Source organism: Tupaia chinensis, unplaced genomic scaffold (genome assembly GCF_000334495.1).
Source record: "Tupaia chinensis unplaced genomic scaffold, TupChi_1.0 Scaffold145685_1, whole genome shotgun sequence".
NCBI lineage: Eukaryota > Metazoa > Chordata > Mammalia > Scandentia > Tupaiidae > Tupaia > Tupaia belangeri.
This window is the reverse complement of record NW_006205542.1, coordinates 3,915,451-3,932,787: the sequence shown is the minus strand read 5'-3', so window position 1 is coordinate 3,932,787 and position 17,337 is coordinate 3,915,451. Positions and strand designations below refer to the sequence as shown.

The 17,337-nt window shown below is 35.2% G+C and overlaps 1 non-coding gene across 1 annotated transcript; it reads right to left on the bottom strand.

Moving 5' to 3' along the window:
• Nucleotides 1-311: 311 nt before the first annotated feature.
• Nucleotides 312-415, bottom strand: LOC114006124 (U6 spliceosomal RNA). The gene has a single exon (XR_003547884.1). It is a non-coding gene; the product is annotated as a U6 spliceosomal RNA (small nuclear RNA).
• Nucleotides 416-17,337: the final 16,922 nt, after the last annotated feature.

Here is a 17,337-nt window from a genome sequence, read left to right as displayed (position 1 = left end):
TTGGTCCAAAATGAAAGCTATATGCAAGATTGCATCTCATATGGGAGTAACAGTTAATGAAATGTCTTTCCAAAATAGAGTGCAAGCAGTGTAAAATTGATGTCGACTTTCTTCCAGAATGATCGAGACTGAATAAAGGATGAAATAAGACTTTATAGCCACTGCACTGGATACTTGGATCACTTTTCAAGCATCGTCCCCTGGTTGAAACTTCTGTTTTACTCTATTTTCAATTTAAAAACATAGAATAATCACTTGGAATTCTCTACATACAAAGGATTTAATTACAAAGTCTCTTGTATTTATAGACAATAACAAAAATATTGTTCACAAATTTGTATTTCATCCTCATTCAGGAGGCATGTTAATGTTCTCCGTATCATTCCAATATTAGATGTGCTACCAAAGTGAACACCTGTTTCTAAACATTAATTCAAACCCTTTGACAGTCATTACATGAAGACAGTCAAAGGAAATGAACAAGATGGCACAGGAATATGAAAGAATTTTAAGAAAGAAAACTATTAGCCTTCTTGGTGGTAAAATTGTTAATAAGTGAGAGGAAGAAAGAAATTAATTCCATATTACTAGAAGTCTCGGACACCTTACCTCTAACAAGAAATTATTAGAGCGGTTGATAGCCACATTGTGTGCTTGTTCATAACTCCCTAGATATACATGGTTACTGCTTATAGAGCACATGGATATAAGATTAAAATTTAAGAATTTCTAAGACTGTAGTCTCAGTAATATTACAAAGAAAATAAAATATTTCTTATTATAGGGGGAAATCTCAAATGCACTGAGAGGTTTTTAAAAGAGACTGCTCGATAATTTGTGAAGAAATCTAGAGTTTAGCAGAACTTTGCCTTGGGCTAGTGTAGCACATACCTATAAAGTGACATTTCAGCATCATTTGTATGCTAGATGCCACAAAGGTATTTCCTCATTGGAAACCTACTCTCTTTCAAGCCTTCAAAATGTAAGATAGTTGAAATTTTTTAAATTACAAAAGAATAGAATAAGAGACTAAGGAATGAAGAAAGTTGCTTCTTGGATCTAATAAATGGCATAAAGTCAAATATTTGTCATTGAAATTAAAAGTTGCAAAACAGTTTAAAGAGATCAAAATTTTCAGCAAAATGTTGGACTATGAGAGTATGAGGTAAAATTATGCAACCATTAAAACTTTGCTTTCCAAGACAACTAATGTCAAGAAAATGTCCATGATACAATATCAATTTAAAATTCAGTATATATAACTAAGTAGCTACATATTTGGGTATAATAATGAAAACGTGTTGTATTTCTTGATTATTTAACATCCTTTCACTAAACATTCAGGAATTTTCTGCCTTTTAAATCCTGAGGGAAGGGGGAACCAGCAGTTAGCGTAATGGCTAGGTCGCTGGACTCCCACGTAGTCGACCGCAGTTCACGTCCTGGACCCGGTGGCTTAAAACTCACGCCGGGCACATGTGCGTGCGTGCCCAAGATCCCGAGAGGAGAATGGAGGAGAAGGGATTGTGGCGTGACCATACCCCCTGGGGGGTGATTTCTCGCTTTCTGTCTCTCTGTCTCTCTCTGTCTGTCTGTCTGGCGAGTGCACGCACCCTATAGCAAAAACCTCCCCCCCCCAAAAAAAAAAAAAAACCTGATGGAAGGCAGGAATAGCCTACCAAATCTAGGGGTCAATGTTCTTTTCCCTCTATTTCTTTGCAGTTAAGGCATAAACATGTAAATTGTCTTGCTACTGTCACACTTGGGCTCAAGAGCTACTGTCCCAAGACGTGGGTGGCAGGGAGTATTCTGTGCCACAGCAGCAGAAACTGCTCCTCCTACAGAACTACCAGGTTGTCAGGAAAGTCATGAAGCATTTTCGCATAGAAACAGAAAAATATGTCATGACTTTCCTGACTACCTAATAGTTTGGGGATAAGGCTATTTCCCCTGGCTCCTTAGTAAATATGATTCTCTTGGCCTCTCCCCAATTCTCTATACTTCCCAAGATTCACTTCATAAATTTCTTTCCTGCTTAATTAAACTATAATCAGCTTCAATTGCTTCCAATTAAGAACTCTCAGTGACATTTACCAAAATGTTAAGTATAGGTTATCTGAAAGGTTTATGAGTTATTTTGCTTACTTCTTTATACTTGAGTTTATTGCCGATCTAAAGATATATTATTTTATAATCAGAGTGAAGAATATTGTATCTTAAATCAGAGTTTTCTTTAGTGTTTAATTAGTTAATTTAATGAAACATTAACCATGACCAGAGTACATCTGGCTGGTACCAAATTACAAGAGCCAAATGCACACATCTCTTTCCAGTTCTACTTTCTGTGATGTCACACGAGTAGTTGAAGTCAGACATGGTGGGAGTATTTATGTGATGGAAATTGGCATGACCATTTTTTTTCCTAGGAAGCTGGGTTTTTTAAATCTAGGTCTTTTTTATTTTCTACAGAACTAACCATCTATCAGAACAATGTGGCCCTAAATATATTTAAGCTCTATTCTGTTATCAAATTTCTTTCCAAGTTATTAAACATTGCTCTTTGCCAGGAGTCTTAAATTTTGAAGGCTTGAAGCAGTAAGCTCAATGGTTTCCACAGGATGCGTCTGCTGCGAACAACGCTGACCCAATCACTCACTATGCAAAGTATGGCCCATAAAATGACAGTATCAGAATTACCCGAAAACATATTAGAAATACAGTTTCAGGTTCTACCCAGCACCATTGAATGTAAATCTTCCTTTTAACAAGATCCCTGAATATTCCCATTAAAATATGAAAAACAATAACTCAAGAGGCTAGCGAGTAGTGTGATGGTTAGAGCACTTGATTCTCACATGACCAGCTGTGATTTGAGCTTCAGACCTGGTGGCTCTCTCTCTCTCATCTCTCTCTAGTGAGCACAAGTTAAAAATATTAATATGAAGAACAAAAAGAGCGAAAGAAACAGTAAGTCAAACAATTATGATTTGTTTTTCCCACATAGCCAGAAGTCTGAAAGGTGAGAACAGTACTAATTTAATGTCTTTTTTTATATACATGTATTTATTTATTTATTTATTTACTTATTTTAATTTGACCAGAGAGAGAGAGAGAGACAGTGGGGGGGTGGGGGGTTAGTGGTGAGAAAGCAAGCCACCAGGTCTAGGACTTGAACCATGGTTGGCCATGTCAGAGTGTCCAGCACTTTAACCACCATGCCACCTGCTGGCCCCAACTAATTTAATATCTTAGGAATGTTAGGGTACTTACAGAGTACCCTCTCTACAACTCTTTGGTTTTCCCTTCAAGGTAACATAAATAACAAAACTTTCAAGTGTCTAATTGTCATATATAAAACATAAAAAAGATGTATAAAGGTAACATAAATAACAAAACTTTCAAGTGTGTAATTGTCATATATACAATATAAAAAAGATGTATCTATTTTTTTAAAAAATATTTTATTTAACTTTTATTTATTTATTTATTTATTTAAATTTGAGCAAGACAGAGAGAGCAAGAGAGAGGAGAGAGAATGAAAGAAAGTAAGCCACCAGGTCTGGGACTCAAACTGCAGACAGCCATATGGGAGTCCAACGCCCTTAACCACCACGTCACCTGCCAGCCTCACAACACAGAAAGTACGTATCTTTATCTTTTTATTATAACCACAAGATATTGTCCTCCAATTCTTTTTTGGCCAGAAATGACTTGCATGCTTATTCTCCAGATTCAGGGCTGATCGTATCATGAAAGGTGGCTTCTGTCATAAAGACAAAGGAAACCAAAAATGACTATTGGAAAAGTGACCAAACGTCAAACCAAATAGCATCAAGTTTTCATTTACTATAGCATATGCATATATTTATACACATATGTTCATATATATATACACATATATCACTTCATTCCTCCCCATGGAGACTGAAAGCCACTGTACATAATTAATTTTAACACAGTGCTCCTGAATATAAATTTAATATTTAAAAACAAAAGCAAAAATTATTAAGTCTATTAAGATATTATATACTGCCTTTTCTGATCACTCTATCAACCTAATTCTAATGCATGCTCTAAGCCCTGGGGTATAGGAAAATTATTTGCTTTATTTATCATTTATGCAAGGACCAGCAGATGGCATAATGGTTACAATGCTGGACTCCCACATGGTTTACTGTGGTTTGAGTCTCAGATCCAGTGTCTTAAAATTCACACCAAGTGCATGTGCATGCGTATTCAAGATCCCAAGAGGAGAATGGAGGAAAAGGGATTGCAATGTGGCCATTCTCCCGGGCGGGAGGAGGGGGGGATTTTTCACTTTCTGCCTCTGCCTCTGTCTCTCCAGTGAGTGCACACACCCTATAGAAGAAAAACTCTCAAAGAAAAAAGGAAAAAAATCATACATATATGAGAAAAGAATAAGAATTATTTTATATTTTTATTACAAATAAGCTTGTATGCTAATAGAATGGAAAGTACCTGGGTTCTTAATTTTTAAGATTAAATGATGATATGAAGATTTACCTTTCAATTTGCACAGTAAACAAACTGACACTAAAATGAAGTCAAACTATAAACTAAGGAAAGTAACATCTAAAAATATTTTTTAAATACTCCACTGAGACTATGAAACATTCTGATGAGTTTGAGATAAACTAAAGGTATGGTATGGCATGTCAAATTGGGACTCCCTGTGAACTAATCTTATTCTTAGTGTCAAAGTGTCTTGTGGATTATATCACTCCTTGGAGGGAAATACACTGGCTTAGATTGACAGAAAATGAAGATGAAGTAGAAAATATTAGTGACCTTGAAGATACAAGGAGATGCCAATGGGCATTGACAACAAAAGCCCCAGAAAAGACTGCTCTCTCTAGTTAAAGAATCATAAAATAGGCAGGCTAAAAAGACAGAAAACATTTTTTAGAGTCCACTGTACTCTAGCCAAACCTCACAGAAGCAAAAAAACATGGCTTCACCTTTTCCCAAGCCAGAATAGGCTAAGTAGGGACCCTAGTCCCCCCCAGTAGGATGGTAACAGAGAAAACTGAGTAGAGAACCTGGACATTCACCCTCAGGTGGCAGTAATAAGGCATCCTTCCTTCCTCCCAGACCCCAGTGGGAGTATCCAAGGAGTCCTCATCAAGAGTCAGGGCCTACACTACTGCCCAATCAGAATACCAACCCACTAGGGGTGTCAGAGAAGGAGCGACACGGAGTGGCACTAACAAGGCACTTTGACCCTTCCCATCCAGAAAGGAATCAATGGAGACCTAATAGGGAGCCATGGTTGCTCGGGCCAACAGAGCTCAAGTGGGTATCATGGAATTCTATTCCTCACCTGCAAGTAACAAGGAGTTGCTCCCTGACCCTTGACAAAGCAAAGTCAGAGAAACCCAGAGAAACAGCAGAATTGTGAGGACAGTGAACATGAAGATAGAACAACAAAAATTATTCAATCTAAACAATAGAGAAAGGATACCTGGCAAGAGAAAACACAATCTCAGAAACCTATAGAATTATAATAACATTCATGTTATTGTTATTGAAGTCTTACAGAAGAAACAGAGGGATTGGGGAAGTTTTGAAATAAATGATGACTGAAAACTTCCAGATTTAGCAGAAAACATAACTACATATTCAAAAAGCTGAGTGAACCCCAATCAAAATAAAATAAAAGAAATTCACAACACACCACATCATATTTAAACTGGCAAAAAACAAAGACAAAAAAACCCCTTAAGGCAGGAAAAGAGAATCAACATCAACACATTATCTATCAAGGAAAAACAATACAAATGACGGGAAATTTTTCATCAGACAATGGAAGCCAGATGAAAGAGGCATGATATTTTTCAAGTGCTGAAAGAAAAGAACTGTCAAACCAAATCCTCTAATGAATATATCTGTCAGAAGTAATGGGGAACTTAAGACATTCTCAGATGAAGGAAAGTAAGAAAGTTTGACACCACCAACCTTTAATTAAAGTAATAATGAAAATAAGTTATCTAAATAAATAGGAAATAATAGCAGGAGGAATTTTGAAACAACAACATAGCAGAAAGAATCAAAAGACAAAAAAATAAAAGGAAATACATTTCTTTACTCTTTTTTTTTTCATTTCTTTACTCTTGAGTTTCCTAAATTATTTTTGGTAGTTGAGGCAAAATTATAACATACTCAGATGTAACTGAAAAGCATATGGAGGAAATAATACGATTATAATATTGAGAGAAATAAAGTGACAAAAATGAGATGAGATGTCTACATTTTACTATAACATAAAGTGATAATACAGTGTACTGCGATAAGCTATGAATACAACGTGTATTAACTAAAAATGTCTAGAAAAGCTATATCAAAAAAGTTACACTAAAACACACTATAAATGTTGAGTTGTCAGGAAAGTCATGACACATTTCTGCATAGAAAAAAAAGAAAAGAAAAGAAAAGAAAAGAAAAGAAAAGAAAAGAAAAGAAAAGGGACCAGCAGTTAGCGTAATGGCTATGTCGCTGAACTCCCATGTAGTCGACTGTGGTTCAAGGTCCGGACCCGGTGGTTTAAATTCATGCCAGGCGTGTGTGCGTGTGTGCCCAGGATCCCCAGAGGAGAATGGAGGAGAAGGGATTGCAGTGTGGCCATCCCCCCTGGGGGGTGATTTCTTGCTTTCTGTCTCTCTGTCTTTCTCTGTCTGGAGAGCGCACGCGCCCTATAGCAAAAACCTCTACCAAAAAAAAAAAAAAAGAAAGAAAAATACATCATGACCACCTAATATCTAAAAATAGAATTCTAAAAAACATTCAAGTAACCAACAGTAAGTTGTGGGTAGAAAAATAAATTTACAAAAGGAGAACAGAAAGCCAAAACTGAAATGGCGCATGAAGCCTAACATATAAATAATCATATTAAATATAAATGGATTTATTATATCAATAAAAAGAGAGATTGACAGAGTGTATTAAAAAACATGACAATATGATAGCCATAAGAAAACTCACTTTAAATATAATGATATTGGCAGGTTGAAAAAAATAATAGAAATTGTGTAAATACTATTCAAATGAAAGCAAGAATGGCATATTAATATCAGATAAAGTATATTTTAAAGAAAATTCCCAGAGATGGTGAAGGACATTACCTCCTGATAAAAAAGTCAATCTAACAAAAAGACAAACAAATCCATATGTGTATATTCTAAATAATAGAGCTGCAAAAGTTTTGAAGAAAAACTGGCAAAATTAAAAAAGTAGACAATTCTACAATTATAGATAGTCTTCAATACTCTGTCAACAACTAATGGAACGAGGCATAAAATCAATAAGGATGTAGAAGAATTGGACAACAGCATTAGTCAAAACGATCTAATTGATATTTATAGAACACTCCACATAACAACAGTATTTGTTTAAAATATCCACATAACATATCCCAAGATTGGCAATTCCAAGCCTCAGAAAACTTACATTAATTAAAATTATAAAAAGTGTGTATTCTAGCCACAATGGAATGAAACTAGAAATTATTAGCAGAAAGAAGCCCCCAAAATATGAAAACTAAACAACACACTTCTAATAACCATTGTGACCAAGAGAGTGTCTCAAAGGTAATTTTAAAATAGAATCAAAATGAGTGAAAACAAAAATACAATATACAAATACAAATTTGTGATACATAGACAAAGAAGTGCTGAGAAGAAAATATATAGCATTAAACGCTTACAACTGAATATAGAAAGCATTGGGGTTCCAGCTCTTCCTACCTATAAAAGAACAACAAAACTAGAACAAGCTAGCAAAAGAGGGAGTACACAAACATAGAACTTCACAAAAATTATCAAATCTTCTTTCTTGTCCCTACCCAAAGATACAAGAGTGTTACGTTGTCCTGTGAGCCAGCCAGCAGGTAGAACTTTGCTTACAAGCAAGACTCAACCCAGTGAGAGCAGCAGATGTAAAACAGTACTCTCATTCCAACAGAGACTGAGGAATTTGATCACTACTCCCTATCTGCACTCTCCCTTCAGACTCAAGTACAGAATAATGGCTACCTGGACCAACTGACACCACTCCCAACATAGCTCTTCTGGATTGCCCTTAATTATCTTATGCACAGGCTATGCAAGCCCTGCTCTGATCTGAAAGAAATGGCTGGCTTTCAGCCCCTCTTGAACCACTTTGCCATGGGAACACTTGGGATCTAAGGCTGTACTATTCCCTTTGGCATTATAGTATCTACTCAAAAAAATTAGAAAAAAAAATAAGTACCCCACAAAGTGCCTAAAAGTGAGTGCATAAAGAAACATAAGAATTATGAATAAAAAGGAAATCTCTCTCCCCCAAAGGAACAAAATAACTCCTCACCAGCAATGGATGAAACATAGGAAATCATAGAAATGTCATAAAAGAAATCCAGAATACCATCATGCCAAAACTCAATAAATGCAAGAAAAAAAAAAAAAAGAACAAATTCTAGATGAGAAAATCATTATTTGATATGAAGGAAGAACTCTATAAAGAGATAGACACTCTCAAATGGATCAAACAGAACACCTGGATATGAAGAATACTATACAGGGAGTGAAAATATCCCTTAAAAGTATTAACAGGAGATTAGACCATGCAGAATATAAAAAAATCTCTGACCTTTAAGATTGCACTTCGATTTAGTCCAAGCTACCAAAATGAATGAAAATACAACCAGTAAAAAATGAGAACATACAGGAAATTTTAGACACCATTAAGTGGCTGAATATCTACATAATGTGTATTCTACAAGATGAATATAAATAAAAAATAAGAAAACACAAAACATCTAAGAAAATGATTAACGAAAATGGCAGCAATAAATCTTCACCTATCAGTAATAATGGTGAAAGTTAATGATTTAAGTTCCTCAATTAAAAGACACGGATTGGCTCAATGAATTAAAAAACAGAATCCTTTTATATTCTGTTTAGAAGAAACACACTTCACTGAAAAAGACATACATACATACATTGCAAGTGAAGCGTTGGGAAAAGTCATTTGATACAAATAGAAAGCAAAAATGACTGGAGTTGCAATACTGATATTAGAAAAATAGATTTCAAGATAAAAACTGTAAAAAAAAGACAAATAAAGACACTATTTAGTATTCAAGGGAGTAATTCACCAAGAAGATATAACAGCTATGAATATTTACACACCCAACACAAGGACACCCAAATATACAAAAGAAAGACTGTTAGATCAAAAGAGAGAGAGGCTGCAATACAATCATTGTTGGGATTTCGATACTCCATTATCTTTTCTGGACAGTTCATCTAGACAAAAAATAAGCAAAGAGACATGGAAGTTAAGTGATAACATAAACCAAATGGACCAGATAGACATTTATAGAATATTTCACCCAACAACTACAAAATGGATATCTTTCTCAGCCCCACACAGAATATTTTTGAAGACTGGTGATAAGACATAAAACAGCCTTTACAAATGTAAAAGTACAGAAAATATATTTAACTTATTTTCTGAAAATAATGTAACTAAACTTGAAATCAACAACAGAAAAAAAAAACTTCAAAAATACACAGATAAATGGAAACTAAACATTTTACTCCTGAACAACTTTAAAATTCATGATGAAGTTAAGATAAAAATTTTTCAATTTCTTAAAAAAGTTTAACTCTCCATAATCTTTGGGACAAAGCAAAAGCAGTCATGAGAAAGAAATTTATAGAAGTTAGTGCTCACAAGAAATCAATAAAATGATGGCAATTAAATAACCTAATGACACATCTCAAAGAACTGGAAAAACAAAAACAAAAACAAAAAACAGTAAAAAAATACTAGAAGAAATAATAAACATTTTATCTTATTTTATCAATTGATGCCAAAAAAGCATTTGATAAAATACAACTCTCTTCATGATTAAGACTCTCAGCACGATGAAGTACATTTCTCAACAAATTAAAGCCATCTATGACAAACCTATAGCTAACAACCTCTGAATGGGGGAAAAGCTGAAACTGTTCCCAGGAAAAACATGAACATGGTTAGGTTGTCCACTTTCTCTATTCTTTTTCAACATGCTACTGGCAGTTCTAGCCACAGCAATCATGAAAGATAAAATAAAAGGCATTCAAACTGGAAAGAAGGAAGTGAAATTGTCTATTTGCAGACATGATTACATACATGGAAAACCCAAAGGAATCTACATAAAAACTTTTAGAGATGATAAATTTGGCAGAGTTATAGTATATGAAGACAATAGTCAAAAATCTATAGCATTTTGGGGAACCAGCAGTTAGCGTAATGGCTATGTCGTTGTACTCCCACGTAGTAGACCGCGGTTTGTGTCCCAGACCCGGTGGCTTAAAACTCACGCCGGGCACGTGTGCGTGCGTGCCCAAGATCCCAAGAGGAGAATGGAGGAGAAGGGATTGCGGCGTGACCATCCTCCCTGGGGGGTGATTTCTCGCTTTCTGTCTCTATGTCTCTCTCTGTCTGTCTGGCGAGCGCACGTGCCCTACAGTGAAAATCTCTCAAAAAAAAAATCTATAGCATTTTCATATACCAATAATGAAAAGATTGAGGCAAAATTAAAGAGGGCAATCTCAGACCAGGCCATTGAGTGGTGATTAAGCTGGCCTGATCCCACATGACTTACTACACAGTTTGAGTCTCAGACTCAGTGGTTTGAAAAATGTGTCAAGCATGTGTATATGTGTGTGCCCAGACTCCCAAGAGGAGAGATGGAAGAGAAAGGTTTTCAGTGTGAATAACACCATGGCAGATGCTTTCTCATCTTCTCCCCTCTCTATTTCTTTCCAGTGAGTGCATATGCATCCACTAGCAAAAATCTAAAAAGAAAAAAATCAACCCCATTTATAATAGCCACACGAACATACAAACATACAAAATACTTGGGATATAAATTTAACCAAAGAAAGGGACCAGCAGATGGGATAATGGCTATGTCGCTGGACTTCCATGTAGTTGACCGTGTTTCTCAAGTCCCAGACCTGGTGGCTTAAACTCATGATGGGCGTGTGTGTGTGTGCATGTCCAAAATCCTGAGAGGAGAATGAAGGAGAAGGGATTGTGATGTGGCCATCCTCCCTGGGACTGATTCCTTGCTTTTTGTCTCTCTTTCTCTCTCTGTCTTTCTGGAGACAATAGCAAAACCCTCTCAAAAAAATTAACCAAAAAAAAAAAAAATGAAAAGACTTCTGAAAGTAAAACTGTGAAAACCTGAGAAATGAAAATGATATTTTTTAACATTGGAAAGAAACCCCTTGTTCTTGGATTGGAAGAATCAATATAATAAAAACTTCAATTCCACCCAAACTAACTTACAAATCCAGTCTGATTCTGATCAAATTTCCAGGGACATTCTCCACAAAAGTAGAGAAAACAACCATTAAGTTTGTTTGGAATCATAAAAGACCCTATATCAAAATGGCAATATTGTACAGATCTGATAACCTGTTCAAGCAAAGGGACTTGGCATACAGTAGGCTGCCTGCTGCTAGAAGGATGTGTGGCAGAGATCAGTGACTCATCCCCTCCTCTACTCACATTTGAACACTCAGGTGTGTTGTTTGGGACTTCAAGACAACTTTGAGACCCTCCCCACCCAATCTGGACATCTGTTCCTGCTCAGGAAAACTGAAGTGTAAAGAGGCTGTGGCTTATCCCCTGCCACAAGCCTCTGACTCTAACACTTCAGCTTTTTCTTATATGTTCCTGAACTACAGCTCAGCTACACAGTCTCAGACACAACTGTCCTTTAGTAACGGAGAGGACTTTGAATCATCCAAGACCACTGACAGCAGTGCAGGTTGCTGGTGAGCATCAGGGAGGTAGAGCAGCAAGGAGATCACCAATCACCTACTCATGCATGCCTTTGAATGCTCAGAATTAATTCAAAGAGTTTAGGAAGGATTGTATAAATCACCAGATGACCAGAAACCATCACAGAGGCACAAATAAATATGAGCAACCAACAAAATATCTCTCCCTGAAGGGAAAATATCAATTCCTCATCATCCACAGATAACACAATTGAACTCATGGAAATGTCAGCTAAATGATTCAGAAATTTAGTGACAAAACTAAATAAGATGTAAGAGAAAAGAGATGATGAACTCCAGGAGTTGAGGAAGTCCTTTCACAATTTGAAAGAAGAAATAGATTCTATAAAAAAGAATCAAACAGAATTATTAGAGATGAAACAGGAAATTAAAACCTCCCTTGAAATTATTAAAAACAGATTAAAGCATGCAGAAGATCAAATCTCGAGTGTAGAAGACCAAACTTATGACCTAGAAAAAATTATCAAGAAGACAGAGAAAAAAATCAAGAAAATACATACAAGAAATACAAGATATGATTAAGTGCCCAAACATCTGGATAACTGGTATCCCAGAAGGTGAAGAAAATAATAAGGGTATTGATCATCTATTCCATGAAATCCTAAAAGAAAACTTTCCAAACCTAGAGAAACATTTAAATATTCAGAGCCAAGAAATACAAAGAACCACAAACATAGTCAACCCAAGAAGATCTTCTCCAAGGCTCATCATAGCCAGATTGGCCAAAACCACAAAGACAACACTCTAAAATGGCAAGAGAGAAACATCAAGTTTATAAAGGATATCCCATCAGGTTAACATCTGACCTCTCATTGGAAACTATGCAGTCAAGGAAAAAATGGGGAAATATAGTCAAAGGGTTAAATGAAAAACAATTTCAACCAAGATTACTAAACCCAGCAAGATTATCATTCATATGGTGGAAAATATAAAAACATTCTCAGATAAACAAAACCTAAAAGAATTTACCAACTCCAGATCAGTTCTTTAAGAAGTTAGGAAGGGAGTGCTATACCAGGACAATTAACATCAGTTAAACAAATATAAGAGAAATAATGACCAAGAAAATGGCTCACTTAATGACAGGAACATGTCCAGAAATATCTATAATAATATTGGACATTACTGGATTAAATTCTCCAGTCAAGAGACAGAGACTGGCTGAATGGATTAAAAAGGCAGAAACTGGGGCTAGCAGGTGGCATGGTGATTAAAAGCACTGAACTTCTACATGGCCAACTGTTGTTCTAGTCCTGGAACTAGTCAGTTGCCTTCTCATTTTCCCTCTCTCATTTGCTGACTTTCTGGTCAAATTAAAAAATAATAATGAATAAAGTTGAATAAAATAATTCTTTAAAAAGAAACTTCCCTATAAGAAACACACATTATGGATAAAAACATACATAGAATAGAAGTGGGCTGGAAAAAGGTATTTCATGTGAACAGAAATCAAAAAAAGGGCTGGAGTTGCAACATTAATTTCACGAAAAAATAGGCTTTAAGACAAAAATTCTAAGAGACAAAGAAGGGCATTATGTAGAGTAAATGGGCTAATTCATCAAGAAGACATAAAGACATAAGACATAAGCATTTATATATGCTTATAAATATCTACGCACCCAACTCAGGAGCACCTAATATGTGAAAGAAAGACTGCTAAGAGCTAAAAGGAAAGATAGGTTTCAACACTATAATTGTTGGGGATCTCAACACCCCATTATCTCCTTTAGACAGATCTTCTAGACAAGAAATAAGCAGAGAGATATAGGACCTAAACAATACTATAAATCAAATGGACTTGACAAACATCTATAGAACTTTCCACCCTAAGATCACAAAATACACATTAATCTGATCCCCACATGGAACCATTTCAAAGATTGACCATATGATAGGGCACAAATAAAGCCCTTACAGATTTAAAGGCATAGAGGCTATATCCAGCATCTTCTCTGACCATGCTGGAATTAAACTTGATATTGATTTCAGGAAAAATCCTCGAAAATACACAAACACACAGAAACGAAACAGTGTACATCTGAATGACTTCTCAACTACTGAATAAATTAAGTCTGAAATTAAAAAAAATTTATGGAAACAAATGATGAGTACATGAAAATCTATAATCTATGAGACAACACAAAAGTAGTCATAAGAGGAAAATTCATAGCAATAAGTGTACATAAGAAAGAGATGGAAATGTGGCAAACAGACAACCTATCATGCCTCAGGGAACTGAAAAACAGCAGCAGCAGCAACAAAACAACAAATGCCAGGAGAAAATAAATAATAAAGATGAGAGGAATTCCAAGGGGCCCTATTCAGGGATCTCAACCACTGAAGACCCTCTGCCCAGAATTACCCTCCTGCTCCCCAGTCTAGCCAGGATAAGCCAAACAGCAGCCATCTGTATTTGAGTCTCACATGCTAAGTGGTTTTCATTTTTTGACAAAAATATTTTTTCTTCCCTTTTCTTATTGCTTTTGTCTTTTCCTCTTTTTTTTTTTCTTCTATTCCTTTTCCTTTTCTTTTACCTTTCTCACTTTTCTGCTCAGCCTCAATATAGTGATATTCTAGACAGGTCTAGGTGCTCAGTAGTCAAAGATCTAAATACTTTTAAGGTAAGATTAATCATCAATTTTCATTGAATCAGCTGTGCAAAGGGAGAAAAATGACACTGTTTACAGACTACAGGTCATCTCCTTCTGCCTTCTTCTGATTGCTCAGGTTTAATTCCAAAAACTAGGAAAAAAACATATATTCCAACAGATAACCAGAAACCACAACAGTGGCACAAGAAATATGAGAAACCAAGAAAATATCTCTCCTCTAATGGAAAAGAATTACTCCTCTTCCTCCAGAGAATACAAGGGAACTCATGGAAATGTCATATAAATAATTTAAAATATTCATAGTGACAAAGCTAACAGAGATGCAACAGAAGAGAGACAATGAACTCCAGAAGATGCAGGAGAAAAGAGACTTCAAGTTCCAGGAGGTGAGGAAGCTCTTGCACAATCTGAAAGAGGAGATACACATCATAAAAAAGAATCAAACGGAATTGTTAGAGATGAAGACTATAATATAGGAAATCAAAACTTCCATTGAAAGTATCAAAAGCAGATTAGATCATGCAGGTTGAATTTCAGATGTAGAAGGTAAAACCTCTGACCTAAAAATATTCACCAAGAAGACTGAGAAAATAACCCCTTAATATGAGAATAGCATATGAGTAATACTAGATACCAATAAACACCCAAATATCCAGATCATTGGTATTCCAGAATGTGAAGAAACTAATAAGGGCATTGATAATCTATTCGATGAAATCCTGGAAGAAAACTTTCCAAGCCTAGAAAGGCCCTCAAATATCCAGACCCAAGAAATACAAAGGACCCCACATAGACTTGACCCAAGATCTTCCCCCAGGCACATCATAGCCAGATTGACCAAAATCACAGACAGAGACGTGATAATAAAATTGACAAAAAAGAAACGTCAAGTTACTTTCAAAGGATATCCCATAAGGTTAACATCAGACCTCTCATCCAAAACAATCAAGGAAAGAATGAAAAAAATATTCAAATGTTAAGTGAAAAACAATTTCAACCAAGAACACTATACCCAGCAAGATTATTTTTCATATGGAAAAAAAGACAAAAATATTCTCAGATAAACAAAACCTGAAAGAATTTACCAACACCAGACCAGCTCTCCAAGAAGTGCTGAAGGGAGAGCTATGTTAGGAAAGCTAAAGTCAGACACACAGAAATAATAGTCCAAGAAACAATCAAGAGCATGGCCAGCCTTATAGTAGGGTCCACTCTGGACCTGTATGTTAACTTCCAGAGTTTAAATGGAAAGATCAGACCATAGTAACACTGCAAATTCTGTAGAAGCAAGATTAATTACATGAATGTGAACTAGTGAAATATAATTTGTTTTTTTACTTTAGACTAAAACATTACTGATTTTCTTAGATGCTTTGATTTCCATATTTAAAGATTTTTGTCTTCTCTTGAACTGTTGATAGGTTCATCTACCTACTATATGAACTGAATCCTAACCTTTTTCCTAAGGCTTTAAGTTTTAAGCAAATTTCTCTTAACATTTTTTGACTTTGATCTACTAAAACTGAATAATTGAACGAGGAAGACATAGAAAGCCTGAATAAATCCATAACAAACCAAGAGATTGAATCAGTAATAAATAATCTCCCAACAAAGAAAAGCCCAGGTCCTGATGACTTCGATTCTGAATTCTACAAAATGTTTAAGGAAGAGTTAACCCCATTCTATTCAAAATATTTCTAAAGCTCCAAAAGGAAGGAAACCTACCAAATTCATTTTATGAAGACTGAATCATCCTCATTCCCAAAACAGATAAAGACATGACAAAAAAGAAAAAAAACAGACTAATACCTCTAATGACTATAGAAGCAAAAATTCTCAACAAGATACTTGTGAACCATAAACGACAATATATAAAAAGATTATTCCTCATGACCAGGTAGGTTTTATTCCAAGGATACAAGGGTGGTTCCATATATACAAGACTATAAACATAATACACCATATTAACAGAAAGATTTTTTTTTAAATGATAATTTCAATTGATGCAGAGAAAGCATTTGAAAAATACATCCCTTTATGATCAAAACTCAACACAATTGGCACAGAAGGATCATTTCTCAACCCAATAAAAACCATATATGAAAAACCTATAGCTAACATTATACTGAATGGAGTAAAGCTAAAAGCTTTCCTACTAAAAAATGGTACAAGACAAGACTGCCCACTTTTCCCACTCCTTTTCCATATAGTGCTAGAAGTCTTAGCCAATGCAATCAGAAAAGAGAACAATATAAAAGGCATTAAAATAGGCAAAGAAGAGTTGAAAATATCTTCATTTGCAGATGATATGATGTTGTACTTACAAGACCCAAAGGTTTCTGTGAAAAATCTTCTCAAAGTAATAAATGAATACAGTAAAGTGGCAGGATACAAAATCAACATCAAAAAATCTATAGTAACTAGCAACAAGTTGACTGAGTTAGACATGAAGAAAGGAATCTCTTTTATCACAGCTACAAAATGTATAAGATACCTAGGGATAAACCAAACTAAGAAAGTCAAAGATCTTTACAAAGAAAATTATGAAAATCTTTAAAAAGATACTGCAAATAACACAAAAATGTGGAAGGTCATTCCATGCTCCTGGATTAGAAGAATTAATATAATAAAAATGGCAATTCTACCCAAATTAATCTCCATATTTAATGCAATTCCAGTCAAATTACCAGAGACATTCTTCACCGATCTACAAAAGACAATCATGGGAACCAGCAGTTAGCGTAATATAAGATACCTGGGAAGCAATCTAACCAAACAACTCAAAGACCTCCACAAGAAGAAATATGAGAAGCAAAAAAAAAAAGAAAGAAAGAAATTGAAAATGACACAAAAAAGTGGAAGGACATACC